This window comes from Euprymna scolopes, chromosome 45 (assembly GCF_053919585.1).
Source record: "Euprymna scolopes isolate OS-2025 chromosome 45, ASM5391958v1, whole genome shotgun sequence".
Taxonomy (NCBI): Eukaryota; Metazoa; Mollusca; class Cephalopoda; order Sepiida; family Sepiolidae; genus Euprymna; species Euprymna scolopes.
This window is the reverse complement of record NC_136526.1, coordinates 58,773,887-58,791,121: the sequence shown is the minus strand read 5'-3', so window position 1 is coordinate 58,791,121 and position 17,235 is coordinate 58,773,887. Positions and strand designations below refer to the sequence as shown.

The window sequence follows — 17,235 nt, the reverse complement described above, 5'->3', positions numbered from 1 at the left end:
ACTCGAAATATATAAACATTTTGACCCTCGCTTTATTTAAAAAATCACCAAAAATCAGGAAATTAACCAATTTTAATGAAATTTTCAGGGTTTATCAAATGATGATTGCCGAATATAATGAACAAATTATTTTTATTTAAATCTTAGTGCAAATATATCATTTATTTACACAAAAAATACCTTTAATAAAGTTATGGTTTTCAGTAGTAAATAAAAACGCAAGAATTTATTTTTGCTTTTTTATGTAAATAAAAGCATCGTAATTTGTAACAATAAAAATAAAATAAAATCATTTTTGGCGCTTATACAGTTTAGTCAAGACATTAAAAAAAATGAAAATATTAATTAAAAAAAAGTTATATTGTACGTACTCGTTATAGTCTGAAGTTCTCTGGAAAAAAAAATTCACTTAATTTCATCAAGTAGTTTTTATTTTACAGCGAAAAAATAATTTGTTATGATACCGAGCAAAACGTTCGATTTTTAGGAAGAAAATCTAGTAATAAAGATGGGGAGGGAGTGACGGCGTTTTACATGGAGTTATCTTCCTTTGGCGTGTTCAACAAATTTCGTAATGGCTGACTTCAACGCGCTCTCATAAAAACGTGTTTTTCTGCTGTAAAATAAAAACTACTCGATCAAATTAAATGAATTTTTTTTCAGAGATCTTCAGTCCAAAACAGATACATACAATATAACCTTTTTTGATATTTTCATTTTTTAATGTCTTGACATAACTGTACAAGTACCTAATTTTTATAGGAACATTACAAAAAAAAAAAAAGCCATCCGTATTAATGAATTCTATATAACTTGAAGAAAAATGAAGTTCTCGAACTACCGATATTACCATTGAATAAAGCATTGCTTATTTAATATTTTCACACAAAAAATTATAATTGTAAAAAATATTTCTTTTTTTAAATTACGGGTTTTGCATAATTTTTATATGCAAGATTTTAATAATTTCCTTGCTCGCAAGAAACTTTCGGCGTAACATATTTTTTTTATATAATATTGAACAATGGGTAAAATCCATTGAAAGCGGTCGGTGGTTCTATGAGAAAATAAAGCTGTGTACGCATTATAAATGTTTCTTTTCTGTGTCTTACGTTATACATTAGTACATTAGGGGTCATTTCGAGTTAAAAGTTTATTTACTGCACTCTTCTGGACTAGAGAAAATCATGATTTAAATGTGTATGTCTCGTCTAAATAATTAACGATGAATATCTAATATGGCCGACAAGACGGGTGATCAAAAAGTCAGATCGAGCGTACCGGAAACCGAAATGAGATCAAATGAGGTCTCATTTCGTTAGTCTCATTTCATTTTCCGGTACGCGGTACGCTCGATCTGACTTTTTGATCACCCGTCTGGTCGGTCATATCAGAGAATTATCGTTAGTTATTTAGACGAGACATACACATTTAAATCATGATTTTCTCTAGTCCAGATGAGTGCAGTAAATAAACTTTTAACTCGAAATGACCCCTAATGTACTAATGTATAACATAAGACACAGAAAAGAAACATTTATAATGCGTACACAGCTTTATTTTCTCATAGAACCACCGACCGCTTTCAATGGATTTTACCGAACAATGATTAAGAAAAAAAATCAATTTAAAAATAGGAACATAGAAAAATAATTAAATTAAAAAATGCAAAAATTAATACAAACGTTCAAAAAAGGAATGTACGGATGCGCGACTGGGGGAAAAAAGAACTTCCTTCTTCCTTTTCATTACATGACGTCATTTTCACAGTCTTTCGACTTCCTGAAAATTTGGGCCTTCGTAATGTTCGTGTTTACAAAATTTTAGGTTGTTGCGTTTTGCGAACGCCAGAATCAGTCAGTTTTGGGCTAATTTATGTTTTGTAGAAACAAGGTGTTTTTTATTTATTTAATTCAATATCTTAGGACTTTACTAATTATCTTTGAAATAGATCCAGAAAACTAATATTTATCTTTTAAAGGATTTTTACAATGAATTTATTTAACTTCAAAATTTGGCTGAATTGGGTAGCTCGCCGTGAAAACATTTTCATAACTTTTTTTTTTTCACGTGTACAAATATTTTATTCCTTTTGGAAATTAAGTTTAGTCCTTAATCTTTCAAATACAATCAAAAAGTAATCGGAAACATAAAAAAAATTATGATAAATAGACTTTCAAAACTAGGTCCCCATTTTTGTCCGTTCATTTTTGCCCGTACCTAATTATCATTGTTTATTTCCCATGGCGTTGTAATTGCTCTAGTAATTTAATATGCTTGATTGCCAATAATATTTTACGATGAAAGAATATTTTGTAATTTAACAAAACGCAAAAAAAAAAAAAAAAATGAAATCACAATAAAATGAAAAAAATATTTTGATTTTCTGCGAACTTGCTTTTCCGGTCGCCATCTTAAAATGTTGACTTCCACCCGTCAAACTCGTCTCGTTTAAATTAACTCATCTTATAATCGTTTCTTTGTTAAAAACAGATTGCCAAACAAAAAGTAAGTATTTATTAATTTAATTGCTTTTGAAGCTCTTTTTTATTACATTATGATTCCCTTTGTTTTACTACAGGGGCGCGTCGAAACCATTATGATTGCCTTTGTTTTAATAGAGAAATGAGTCAACATTCCATGATTGCATATAAACGAAGAATGCTACTATAGAAATCACTTGAATCGGGTTTTTATTGTTTACTTTTGTTTTAACTTTTCGTTGTTTTTTGTCAAGTGCATTAAAAATTATTTTTATATTGAAAACATCGCAATTACCAAACATATTTTTCCAAAAACGCAACTCTCCGCTATTTATCTCTTCAAAAAGCTTCTGTTGATCGAACGTACTTCTTCAAAATCCAACTCCAAATTGAACGTCCTTTCTGAAAAATCAGGTCTCTTTTATCTTCGACCAGAAGCATTTCATCTGCATATCAGGTGGTAACATTGCATTTTCATCTTAAGAGATAAGGCGGCCATTTTTGTTTCTTTTTTTCTTAATTCATTTTTGATCCACCCAGATTTGTACAAGTTACACAAGGCAGGTTTGTAACAACTTTTTAACATGTCTGACCCCTCCCCCGAGCTTTAAGGATTATTTTATATTATATAATCCTGTGCCCAGACTGGCTCAGCACGAGCTCTCTGTGGTCTGTGCATCTCAACTGGTTCATCTCCACTGCCACCTGACCCACCATTTGCATCGTCATCTTCACGGACCACATGCCTTAAATCCAAAATGTGCCATGGCATTCCATCTACACTCAAGTTGTTAGGGGATTGCATCCCAGTAATCATACCTCTTCCCCATTTTGTTGTACATCAAGCATTCGACAGTTTCACCCAAACCTCTTCCCCTATTTGGATTCTGGAGGGTCCTTACTCATCATTTTCTGGGGACGTATCCCTTGGATTCCTCTATTCATAAAAAAAATTGATCTATATATCCTCTTTTTGTCCGATCTTGAGAGCCATATTGTACCAGAATGTGGCCTCATCAGGTGATATCCTTCCTCTCTCAGCTATTGCTTTCACCATCCGATGATATTTCTACTATTCCATTTCCTTCGGGCCTATAGGCTGCCCTGTAATAGCTTCTTGTCTTTCATTTTTTTTAACATCGTCTGGAAAACTTCTGAGCAAAAAACAGTGCCCTTGTCCATTATCACCTTTTCAACTGACCTCGTTAAAGCATCACCTTCTCTAATTCCAAATATGCTGATTCTGCGCGTAACTCCCTCCACATTGCCAATCTCCAGAACCACAATCAATCATTACAAGTATGCTCGTCCATGATAGTTTGTTATGTCTATCACTAATTTTGTCCAATTCTTCTAGTTCACCAATTCTGAAAGAGCATATTGGGCCCTCTTTTTTCTCAAATAACCAGTTTTTTTTTTATCCGTGTTAATGCATCTGCTTTGTTTCTGTCTGAAGACACAAACACTGCTTTTATTCACAGTTCAAATTCAGATATAAACTCACCAAGCATCTTTAATCTCTGTGTTGCAATCATTTCTCCAGCATCCTTTGTTCGTATTCTTCCACTTTCTTCCACTGTAGCATTTATCCAACTTAGTACCGTGGCTGAATCAGTTGTTATTTCGATTTCTCTCAGGCCCCATTTTATTGCTAAATTGATTCCTTTCAAAATGGCATCTAATTCAGCCACGTTAATATGATTGTAATCGTTAACTTTCCTCAAGCATGCTGCATCTTCTGCCATCAAGCCGTCAATCTCTATAACCACACCGGTTGCAATATTGCTTGCTTCACACCACACGACTCCTATTTCTGTTTCGGGTATATCTGCCAAGCTCCAGTAACAGGGTCATTTTTTCCTCCATCAGCTCGAATGTCCTGCATTATTTTGACAGTTTTGCCACCAACTCTGTTCTCCCAGTCTACTCTACTTGCTCTTTAACATAACAACATGCTGGACGAAGCCATCCAGCAATTGGATCGTGTCCCAACAATTTGCCACAGATAGAAAATAATTTCCATCTACTAGTTTCTCCTCCTATCTTGGGGATCTCCTTGCCTCGTCTGAATAGCAGTTCTCACATTCATTTTTTCATTAGCTTAAGGCCCAGCACTGCTCCTCCATCCAAAGATTCTGGTGCTTTTGTTTTCAGCCCAAATTCTTTCAAATGTCCCACAACCTCTTTTGTTTATGTTTCCGTTACATCCACCATTATTGTTTCCGTTACATCCACCAGTATTGTTTCCGTTACATCCACCATTATTGTTTTTGTTACATCCACCATTATTGTTTCTGTTACATCCACCATTATTGTTTCTGCTACATCCACCAGTATTGTTTCCGTTACATCCACCATTATTGTTTCCGTTACATCCACCATTATTGTTTCTGTTACATCCACCATTATTGTTTCTGTTACATTCACCATTATTGTTTCTGTTACATTCACCATTATTGTTTCCGTTACACCCACCATTATTGTTTCCATTACACCCACCATTATTGTTTCCGTTACACCTAATATCAGCTCTCACATTCATTTTTTCATTAGCTTAAGGCCCAGCACTGCTCCTCCATCCAAAGATTCTGGTGCTTTCAGCCCAAATTCTTTCAAATGTTCCACAACCTCTTTTGTTGATGTACAAATCAGTGGCTTCTTTTGTTTTGCTTTCTTTCTTCAACATCGTTCTTAACACAGCTGCCATAATCTTTGGTGCAACATTCAGTCTGAATCCAAGCCATGTAACGCAGTAAGTTTTTCTTACAACTTAAGATCCACAATTGCAGTTCCACTCTTTTCATCATGCACATCCATTATATCGCTCCCTGTATGACATGCCACAGACGGTTTAATTCACAGAAGTCTAAAACTGGCATAACCTTCTCTTTTCTGGCCTGGAACATTACTGCCATTAATGGTAATACACCATTTCTGGCTCCTTTCCATGGTAAGAGAATACCTTCTGCTATCCACCTTCAAACCTCCTTCTCAAACTCTGAAGTCTTTTCACTTTCCAGGCAGTTTTTTAATATGTCTCTCTATTCTGTAACACTATAAGCTCTCCCTCCCATTTTACTGTCTATTTTTCACCATCAAAATTGGTGTCAAAGTCTTTATCCTCAATTGTACATACATCCGGCTGATGGGCAGCTACAGCACAATGTACGTCTCCAAACCTTACTTCAGCTTTCTTTATAGTCACACCACCCATCTCATTGATGACATCCAATTATGACATCACTCCCATCAATGATGTGATTCGTTACTATCGCCTCAATTTACTTATACTTCATAGACCTTGATCTCCACTTTCCGAGCTCCACTGTATGTTATGATCCTTCCATCAATTGTTTTCAAAGTGTCATTCCTACCGCACTCAGTGATGAGTTCAGAATGTGATGGTGCATCCAGAATCAACAAGTTCCGTCATTACCTTATGATTCACTTCCACTTCTATGACTGAAAGTGGCCAGTACTGCAGCTTTATTTTCTTGCTGGGGTAGGTACTGGTGCAGAAGCTCCCTATTGCCAGTTTCCCTGACTCTGAGGGCAATATCTTGCTATGTAGCTGATTTTTCCACAATTGTAGCACCTCACTCTATGCCCCTCTTTACAATCTCTCATAAAATGCGGTTCTCAACATCTGAAACACTGAATGCTTTTCTGCATATTGTTTTGTGCACTCGAACTCATTGCCATTGTTCCAGTTTCTCAAATTCTTTTTCTGACTAAAAGCTGAGCAGTTGGTATCAGTTTGCTGACGTCTATTTTCTTTACATTGGGTAACTGTTGCAGAGCCACAGATACATCATCCGGAAATCCTGTGATAAAAGCAAGTTTGGCTGAATGATCTAGCCCCATCCCTAGGTATCCTGCTAATCTGTCCACTTGAACCGTTTTAGCCTTTGTACACTTTAAATGGTTCATGTCTGAAAAGCCAGGCCTCTTTTATCTCCAACCAGGAGCATCTCATTTGCATATCAGGTGGTAACATTGTAGGCACATAAAGAAATATTTTTCTTTCTTTCTTCTTCATTCATTTTTGTTCTACCAGGTTTGTACAAGTTGCCAACAATGCTAAAAATTAGAATATGAACTAATAGCTATTACGTTACGCATGCATATTCGTAATGCCGTCGTTCGACCTTCACCTGGCAAATTCCATTTCTTAATTTTCAAACTTTTTAAACATTTTAGATCACAACATGTTAAAGAAATTTTCAATGTTTATAGAAAATATTTATTTTTGAATGAAAATGTGAAAAAGTGTAAGAATAATATGAATACAAACAAGTCGACAGTGCTTCTCCATTTACTTAAGAATTCACCAAAATTCAGAAACTCAATTTTAATGAAGTTTTCTGTATTTATTAACAATCACAGAATATAATAACATTGTAACAACTTTTTAAACCACAATTAAAATAAAAGTTTTTTTTTTCTTTTCAAACATAACTCAATTCCAAATTGATGAATATTTTAGCATGCATTAAGTGTGATAAACCCATTAAAGTCCCATATTAATAGGACACCAAATAATTTATTTAAAAAATCTCTAAGATAATATATAATAGTACGGCTTACAGTATAACTACTTTGAAGAAAGGATAAAATTCATCTATATTCGTCAACTTTTCCCTGAGAGTTGTTGAAATCCTCTTAAAAAGTTTTGTGAAATTTGGTAAAATTTTATTTTTTCGATAGGCAGGTTTGTAACAACTTTTTAGATCACAACATGTTAAAGAAATTTTCAATGTTTATAGAAAATAGTTATTTTTGAATGAAAATGTGAAAAAGTGTACGAATAATATGAATACAAACAAATCGACAGTTCTTCTCCATTTACTTAAGAATTCACCAAAATTCAGAAACTCAATTTTAATGAAGTTTTCTGTATTTATTAACAATCACAGAATATAATAAACATTTTGCTTTTCTTAGTAAAAATGTGTTATTTTATGTAAACAAAATAACCATTTTCTAAATTTATTTTTAAGTACTAAAAACGCATTAATTTATTTTAGTTTTGATGAAGATAAAACATCGTAGATATTAGTAATTTATTTTTTTTAATATTTCTCATATATTTTACAAAAGACACTAAAGTCCTGTAAATATGGAAGATGCGGTTCTGCAATTCATTGGTAAGATCAACTCAAAATAAAAACGGCTTTTTTTCATCTCTTCTTATATGTTTCTGAGGGACAGATAACTCACTGGTACTTCCTGTACAATTGACAGATGACTTCTAGATATTATTCCTACACATTAGTTGATCACTCTTTTCCTGTTACATCCCCCATGCTGTGATCACAGGATGAATTATCGTAACTTCTGCAATTTTTATGCATTTGTGTTAAGTTTTTTGGTGTTCTCGTTCTTCAAGGTGATGGTTGTCTTAATGATGGAGGACTGTCTGTGTGTTTACAATCCTGTGTTGCTCTCTACTTCCTCTGTGGTATCATCAATTTATATTTCTTCTTCATCAGGCTCGCCAGTAAACCTGACGTACACATACATTTAACATTTAAATGTAAATATGTTGCTTAAAAAAGAATGACAAACACAAAGTTTGACTCAATTATATTTAATCTGCTCTAGGCATTTCCACATCTTCGATTGCCAATTAAATATAAATGTATTGCTTTAAAAATACAATACAACAAATATATATATTATGGAAAACAAACTTAAAACTGAATATCAATCTGTTCACTGAAAACGCTGTCCACAAGGACCAACAAGAGCTTCTCAATTTAATCAAGTTAACAGATCTCAATAGTCTCACTCTCTGTAGTTGTAGTGGATTGAACATTTAAGTTGGATCACTTGAATTGTTCCCTAGTGAGATCCTATATCATTGAAATCCATATACCAAATGAACGCATCCACTTCAAGGATATAAAATTAATAAAAGAGAAACATTGAAGACACAATGCCAACCATGTATACAGTGAATGCTCTAAGGCTTTCAACCACTTCTGTAGTTCAGGTGTGGAAGTGGATGTTGGCAACAGTGCCTTAGTAGTCCAGTTAAAATACAAAAAAACATTTACCTTAAATGAATTCCCAGCAGAATGTGTTTTATTGTTTCTTTGGTAGTATTACATGTTGGGAAAAACTTGTTAAAAGCTTATATGCTGCAGTCTGTATCATCGTGACATTAACTGTCAGACAAATTACAAAAACCTTATGCAGCATAGATCTACTACATGAAGTCTTGAAGGCAGAGAAACTGATGAACATGGACCAAAAACGAACATTGTTAAGAATGTGTCCTTTTTTCGAGGACAACAATGAAAAGCATCTCTGGTTGTCATAAATCTTGCAAAGAAAATGACGGAGTATCTTGTAGAAGAGACAATGCTGTCCATAGTAATTAATATCTGAAGTGCAAGCTGGGGAAAAGTATTGCAATTCGCTATTCAGAGCAGAGTGTGAAGGGTTGCCTAATATTGTAACGTTCTGTGAAAAGACAAGGAAAATCCTGACGGACTATTTCAGTATTCAAGAAAAGGATGAAGGAAGCCCAAAAGAAGCCCAAAAGAAGCCCATCATAGAGACTACAATCAAACTCATCAAGAGCGATATCAAGTCTATGATCCTATATTCAACCGAAGAATGTCTGAATACTCTCCCTCTGCGTCGCTAGCTTGAAAACCTCTTTGTTTGATAGGACATTCACAGGATGGTCACAAAAATTAGACAATCAGTTATTCAGTTCAGGTTTTAGTTGCAGCTTGGGTTAACAGGTCAATTCCATCATCATTTCAGGTCTCGATTTTTTTAGACAGTCTTTCAATCATGGGATATTGTTCATCATATTTGGAAGTAGGCTAGCATGACTTAGTGGTACCATAGATAGACCGGATACAACACTGCTGTCTGCTGCAGACAGTGTTGATCATAATATCATCACATAAAATGGGAGGGAGAAATTTCCATGGCATGGGGATGGTAGCTACTGTAACTACAAGAAAGAAAATGTTGCACTTTTCTCAGACGGAAAACCGAGGACTTGGAGATAATTGAATAATGCAGAGTTGATGTAACAAAATACCATTTTGCGAAACACCAAAATATTAAATTCAAGCTAGCCATTTCTTGACTCCATTGTCAATTACGTTGATGTATTGGGGAAGATATCTTTACATTTCAGACATTGAGTTGGAATAAAATGATGTACATGCTACATAAAATGATGCTACATTTATGTGCTTCAGGCTAAACATGCAACATGATATTAGCTACTTGTATTATCTCTACTGCTCTCCCTGAACATAGGACTGTACCCTAAAAAACAAAGTCTCTGAATGCATAAATATAGCACTCTCCCTCGATACTAGAGCACAAGTACATGTATTTGGTGACTTCAGTGTCCACCAGAGTAACTGACTTGGATTCTCTACTTACACAGACGTAGCTGGTTGCACAACACATAGCAATTGAAGCACATGTTGCCACACAGAAATTCTGTAGCAAGCCCCACTCTCCCCGATGGTTTATTTCTACTTGTGCACCTTCCATTGCTCAAAGGAAGCATGCGTACCGCAGATTCAACCAACATAAGTCTAGTTCAAACAGACAGAAGTATATTGAAGCTAGAAATAATTGTAAGAAAGAAATAACGACAGCTAAGACAGAATTTACTGAAACCACCAGAAAATGCATTGAAACACAGAAATTGGGAAACCGTGATTTTTGGAAAATCTAGAACAGTGTAGTAAATAATGGGCAGTCAACGATTCCGCCACTATCAAACAATCATGAGGTTGCTTGCATGGCAACCGACAAGGCTAACCTACTTGCCAGTCGGTTTGCCTCAAACTCTACATTGGACCCAGCACACCACTCCCTCCCAGACTTTCCTTTGCGGACAGACGCCAGACTAGACGATTTTAAAATCACCTCTTCTCAGGTAGATGGTGTCATTAAAACCTAGACACCTCAAAAGCATGTGGACCCGATCTCCTCCCAGCTGTGCTATTAAAAAAATGCTCCTCTGAGGTTGCTCCAGTTCTCTCAAAACCTTACAATAAATGCCTTGATAAATCTTGCTTTCCTGACTGCTGACAAACCGCTTCTGTGGAACTAGTCTTCAAGAATTCTAGTGAAAGACCTGACCCCTTAAATTATTGCCTCATTAGCTTTCTCTCGCTTTTCGCCAAAATATTTGAGTCCGTAATTAATCAAGCCCTTGTCAACACCTTACAGCTGCTAAACTCCTGACCAACAAACAATATGGATTGGATTTAGGCAAGCCCATTCCACAGCAGATATCTTAACTGTAATCTCTGAATGTATATACCATTAACTGGACAAAACAGGGGAGAGTAGAGCGGTAGCCCTCGATATATCTAAGCCTTTTGACAGGGTTTGGCATGAAGGTCTTCTTAGGAAAATTAGATCATATGATATCACTGGAAGAATGCATAAAATAATTAAATCCTTCTTAAGTAAGTCCAGTAGTCCTCGATGGTCGTACATTTCAATAATATAATATAAATGCAGAAGTACCTCAGGGGTCTATCCTTGGACCCTTATTATTCCTGATATTCATAAATTAACTCCCTGATAAAAGTGTTTTGGAGATGGCTGATGACACTACTCTATAACAGGCATGAGGGGAAAACAAATGAACATTTTCTAAGGAAATGGCAGAAACACATGACGGTGACCTCCAATCTATAGTGTAATGGGGAGAAAAATGCTGCCAAGAATAAGCTTGTTTTCTTCAATAATTACACGAAACAATCTCTACCACCAATGGCAATGGCCAAGAACACATTACCCAAAAGTACTTCCTTTAAATTCCTCGGCCTAACGTTTATAGGGAACATGAACTGAAATAGATACATTGAGAGCTTTGCCAAGGCTGCTGCAAAGAAGGTGGGCTCTCTTTACCATGCTAGAAAGCTACTTACGCCTGAAAGTATCATGTACCTTCAAAAGGCCACCATTCGCCCATGTACGGAGTACTGTTGTCACATTTGGGATGGTGCATCTGCTGCTTGTCTCTCACTCCTGGACAATGTTCAAAAGAGAGTCGCCAACCTAATAGGTCCTGAACCAGCCTCTGTCTCACCAACGAAATGTTGCATCCCTCTGCCTGTTCTACAAGTTCTTTAATTGTGAATGCTCTGATGAACTACAAACACTTATACCCCCTCAACCTGAATACCCTGACAAACTTGACAAGCAGCTAAGTCCCATCCCTTCACAGCAGAGATCCATTGGTATAAGAAAGCCTTCTACTGCAATAGTTTCTTCCCCATAACTGTTAGAATTTGGAATTCCCTTCCGAGATTCTGCTTTCCCAACTGTACTGACATGCAGAAGTTCATCTCCCTTCATAATGCCCCTGCAACTTATAGTAACCCGATAGTAGCCCCTACTTCAAAATGGGACTATGCCTTGTTTGGGGTGAAAATCAAAAAAAAAAGGCTCTGATCATTTGTGGTTGTCTTTACTAATCTTCCTGCCAATTATCAAATTATTTCCAGAGACGAATCATGCATCTTCTTAAGTATGTATGCAATCTTACTGGTAAATACCAGTCCACTGCAGTTGTTACATTTGGTAACACACAAGTGTCAGAGATGAAACATGAGGTACCTGAAGATTGTGCAGTTTGAGATGTTGTTCTGATGCTGGGAATGTTGTTAAATGAGAGTGGAATTAGATATTGAGAACAATTTACGGTGAAAATGCGGTGCAACACATCATAACTAGAAAGGCAGCTTCAATGTGCAGTTTGTAGCCATCTTATTTTGATCAATGTCTTGCACAACAAGTTACAAATTACTTTGCGATAATTTTGGTTTTGCACACCTGTTGCAAGAAATTGAGCGGTTGTATGCTTGGGCATTAACAAGGGATAATGACTTGAATTCGGTCACTGCTTCTACCTGCTTTAGTAAAATTGTACACCTCTTCTTCACCAAAATAAATTAATTATCCGTTCATTTTTGAACCAGTAAACTATGGTTGAATTACCAACAGATTGTAGGAATTGTAAGGAAGTTTATCAAAGCCAATTGTACAGTCTCCTGATTGATTCACTTTCATGCTGTAGCCGAATGTTTACCCATTTTTGCAGTTGCTGGGCATGTGAACTATGTGAAGTCCGCCTACCTTAATCTTTAGTCAAGGCCTACTCTGGAACATGATATGTTCCATAGATTTATGAATAGCTTGCATGTCATAAAACATTCTGATCAATACTGCACAAGCTTAGTTGCAAACTAGTCATCAAGCAAGCTCTGATGCCAGTGTCCTTTTCCTATAATGTTTTCACCAAGGAACATCAAAATCGAACAAGCCATCATTAGCCTTTACTAAAGGACAGACTTTTCAGGAAAGGGAGACGTTCCTTCTAAATGTGGAAAATAGTCTCTAATCAATCTCATTTCACAGGGACAAGTTGCCATATAATACAATCAAAAGGAGATGCAGGTTTGAAGATTGTTAAGGCAGCTGTGTGAATGCCATCCAACAAAAATACAAACGTCTCATTGGTTAAGATACGGATCTATTGGTGGTGTTACTTCATCATACATCAACTACCGATGCCAAGAAGCTATTTTTTCTACTCAGAGAACGGAGTCCTGCAACAGTATATGACATTAAGATTATGAAGAAGTTGTTGTAATACAATGTCTACAATAGTCTTTTGTTCCTGCATACATTCATGGGATGCGATACCAGTTCCACTTTAATTAAGGTTTTGAAGAGAGCCTCTGTCATAAAAAGCTGTGATCAGATGTTTTCCACACCTAAAAAGAATAGCTGAGATTGAAGATGTTGCATGTAAAGCGATGGTGACATTGTTCAGAGGCAAATCCTGAGACAATCTCACTGCAATGAGGTATTCTAGTCTTTTCAAAAAGTTAGTTCAACCAAAAGCTCTGTTACACCTGAACAGTTGCTAATGACCTTTGTTGCAATGAAGTATCATGCCTTTCGGAATTACTTTAAAATAATGCTTTGGGGACACAATGCTGATGCCATGGACATTACTAAATGTGGATGAGACATGCAGAATAACAGTCTTGTTCCAGTGATGATGGATGCTTCAAACGCACGAGAAACACTTCTGAAAATAATTTACCACAACTTCTTGTAGTAATAAAAAAAGTCATAAAAACTAGACGTGAGTGAAACCCACCTTTTTGCTCCTATTTTAAGAGAAAATGACGTCAAGATAGGAAAAATGTGTCATGCTAGTATTTAATTATGTGCGTACTTAGCAGTCAAGTGGAATAACTCTTCTTGTTCTTCTCCTCTGGCCATGTTGTCATCCCTCACATTAACAGTTGCCGAGGGTTGCCTTGATAAGTGGTGATCACTGTGTAAAAAAAAAAAAATGAAAAAGTTTTTTATGAACATGGGAAACCATGTAAATGAAGTTACTTACAATATTTATAATTAGCAGCTACCGAGGGTCACTCTCATAAGCATATGAAACTGGTTGTACTTGCAATAACCCTTATCCCTGAGTGGCTTCCGGGCCTTGATAAGTGGTGATCACTATGTAAAAAAAACAAAAATAAACACAATGAAAAAGTTTTTTATGAACATGGGAAACCATGTAAATGAAGTTACAATATTTATAATTAGCAGCTACCGAGGGTCACTCTCATAAGCATATGAAACAAATAAAACTTTACTGGAATATTCGACTATCTATGCATTTCATATAAAATTAATGTTAGCCCAACTATTTTGTACAAATTAATGTGAGCAACTTCCACCCTTTACAGCATTTCGTAAACGAACAACATGATGGCAGAAATGTAAAGTTTGTGACATTGTTATAATCTGAGGTAAACTGAGAGAAAATCTTAATGAAATCATATTTTTATATCATTTTTATGAAGGGCGAAATAGATATTTATTAGAATATAGAAACAAATTACAATATATTTATAATTATTTTTTGTTTCAATAACTGAAATAATTCTCTCTTAATTTGCAGGACCCATATAAATTTCATGGAATGTGAAAAATATTTAATCAAAAATATCTTTGCATGAAACTAATAATTTTAACAATATGCACTTTTACATATGCCAAATACTAATGTAAATTGTAACGTGGTTGCATTGTAACAAAATTGCCTTGTAACAACGTTGCATTTTAACAATGTTTCATTGTAACAACGTTGTATTTTAACAACGTTTCATTGTAACAACGTTGTATTTTAACAACATTAAATTGTAACGATGTTGCATTGTAACAACGTTGCATTGTGACAATGTTTCATTGTAACGACGTATTTTAACAATGTTGCATTTTAACAATGTTTCATTGTAACAATCTTGCATTTTAACAATGTTGCATTGTAACGACGTTGTATTTTAACAATGTTGCATTGCAAATTTCTTGGAATGGCTAAAATATATTTAATCAAAAATATGTTTTGATTACACTAATAATTTTAACGAAATGCACTTTACAGATGCCAAATATTAATGTAAATTGTAATGTGGTTGTATTTTAACGACGTTGCCTTGTAACGACTTTGCCTTGTAACAATGTTGTATTTAATTTCTACATGGTATCTACAATTTCTATATGGTATCTATATGTCCATATTGCAATTCATATCAAATTACTTATACTTACGATAGCTAATAACTTGCTTCCAGTTATACCTGTATTGAAATGTACTTCTAATCATAGTTATATACGCTACCTAAATCTTTATTGAATAGATACATAATTTTCCCTGTATCAACTCAGATATCCAGAGATCGTATATCTTATTTCATCTTAATTTATAATATATTTAGAAACATACCTTAACATTTTATGCTTTATTTATACTAATATATGGAAAATATTTCAATATATAATTTCTTCTTTGTTACATCAACTCCAAATTTGCTCCCTTCGTTTTTTTTACCCACCCCTCTCTCCCAATGAAATAAAGAGATCGCATATCTAATTTTATCTTAATTGCTAATATTATTTTGAATTGTACCTTAACATTTAGATGCTATTCATAAACTAATATATGAACAATATTTCAACAATATAATCATTTTTCTATAAAATCAACTGGAAATTTGCTCACTTCGCATTTTAACCCACTTCTCTCTTCCAATGAAATAGAAAGCATAGTAAAATGCTTTTCAATTATTTTAAGGAACGTAACTTTTCACTAGAAATGTAACTAACTTTACTAATTAATAACTCTACAAATACTACTTAAGTATTAACTCTACTGATCAATAAGAGCCCATGTGGGGTTGCAGAAAGTGCTGGTTTAGGACCCAGGTGTGACGCTAACCTTTTCGGTGCTGATGGACTTGTAGATCTCCTTAGGTCATCCGTCTAAGAGAATGTAAGCTCTGCATTTAAACCTGTGGTACTGACCTTATACATCTTGACACTAAAAGGGAGGAAAGCCTCTTCACTTCTGGTCGATGACCTTCCTAGAGCTGGTGACGCAAACAAATTACCGACTTTCATACTCATTCTTTGCCTAGCAGCCAGGTGCAGAATGAGATCAGAGATTCAAAAGACTCCCAATGTTTGACGTTGTTTCCTGACTAGGGTAATTACTGCTGTTACTCACTCCCGCCGCATCCCTATCCCCTTAAACTGGTCATCTTGGGGGTACTTGAGTGCCATATATACCAATGCAATTGGATTGGGTTGATTTTTGTCTGACAGGTTGAGGGTACCAGTTTGACGGTTTGTTTGGCTGCTGTATTCTGACTGACAGTACTGGAGCTCTACCTCTTTGGTAGCACTTATAGTGGCTGCTACATTATCAGTTGTATAATATTGGGATGATTGTAGTACCATGTTGCACGTGGAAAGTGATCTTGCACCCATCTCCAAATGTCTGTGGGCTTAAAACTAATTTAGATGATGTTGAATCATTTCTCTTAACAAACTCCCTAGATATCGTGGCACTAAGTGAACTTAATCTATGCTCCTGCATCCCTGATAACAACTTTAACATGCCTGGCTATCTCTAACCTTGCTGTAAGGACTCAAAAAGACAAATTCGGAGACTTGAAGTTTATATTCGAAACATCCTCCACTTGACTAGAGAATCAAATCTAGAATCAGACGACCAGACCTTAATGTGCTTTAAACTTAACCTGCAACCTAATATTAGCCAGTTATATTTTTGGTACAGGTCTCCCTCGACCAAGGACTGCACCCTAATCAACCAAGTCTCTGACAGCATAGATACAACACTCACCCTTAATACTAGTTCATAAGTACATGTATTTAGTGAGTTTAATGTCTACCACAGTAATTGTCTTGGTTTCTCTACTTACAGAGACACAGTTCGTAGGATAACACATTGCTTCTCTATATCTTATTACCTATCATAGACGGTTACATTCCCAATCCATCTCCCAGATCGACAAGAGCAACAAGCCTCACTTCTAGATCAATTTCTGACCGCAGTTCCTGAAGATTGTGTAAAGAATTCTCATAGCCCACTCGGAAATGCTGATCAGACTTGATAATGATAAAAATCACCCTAAACTCCCAACCCAAAGCTGAAGAGCAATTACTCCAAACGATAAGGAACTATAAGAAAGCTGACTGGGAAGCCATCAGGGATCTTGTCAGGGATATCCCATAGGAAAAAATCTTTTTTCTTCCTGTGCAAATGAGACGACCAAATAGTTCAAAGCAGCAATTAAAGCACATATTCTTACACTGAAGTTCTAGACAAGAAACCCCACTTTCCCGAATGGTTTACTCCTACTTGTGTATT

The 17,235-nt window shown here is 35.4% G+C and overlaps 1 protein-coding gene across 2 annotated transcripts in view; it reads left to right on the top strand.

The window, feature by feature from the left end:
- Nucleotides 1-1,397: 1,397 nt before the first annotated feature.
- Nucleotides 1,398-17,235, top strand: part of LOC145269750 (uncharacterized) — a 51,807-nt gene continuing 35,969 nt past the window's right edge. For both annotated transcript variants that reach the window (XM_080125481.1, XM_080125480.1), the window contains exon 1: nucleotides 1,398-2,508. The gene's annotated coding sequence lies outside the window, so the exon portion shown is untranslated. The remainder of the gene's footprint in view (nucleotides 2,509-17,235) is intronic.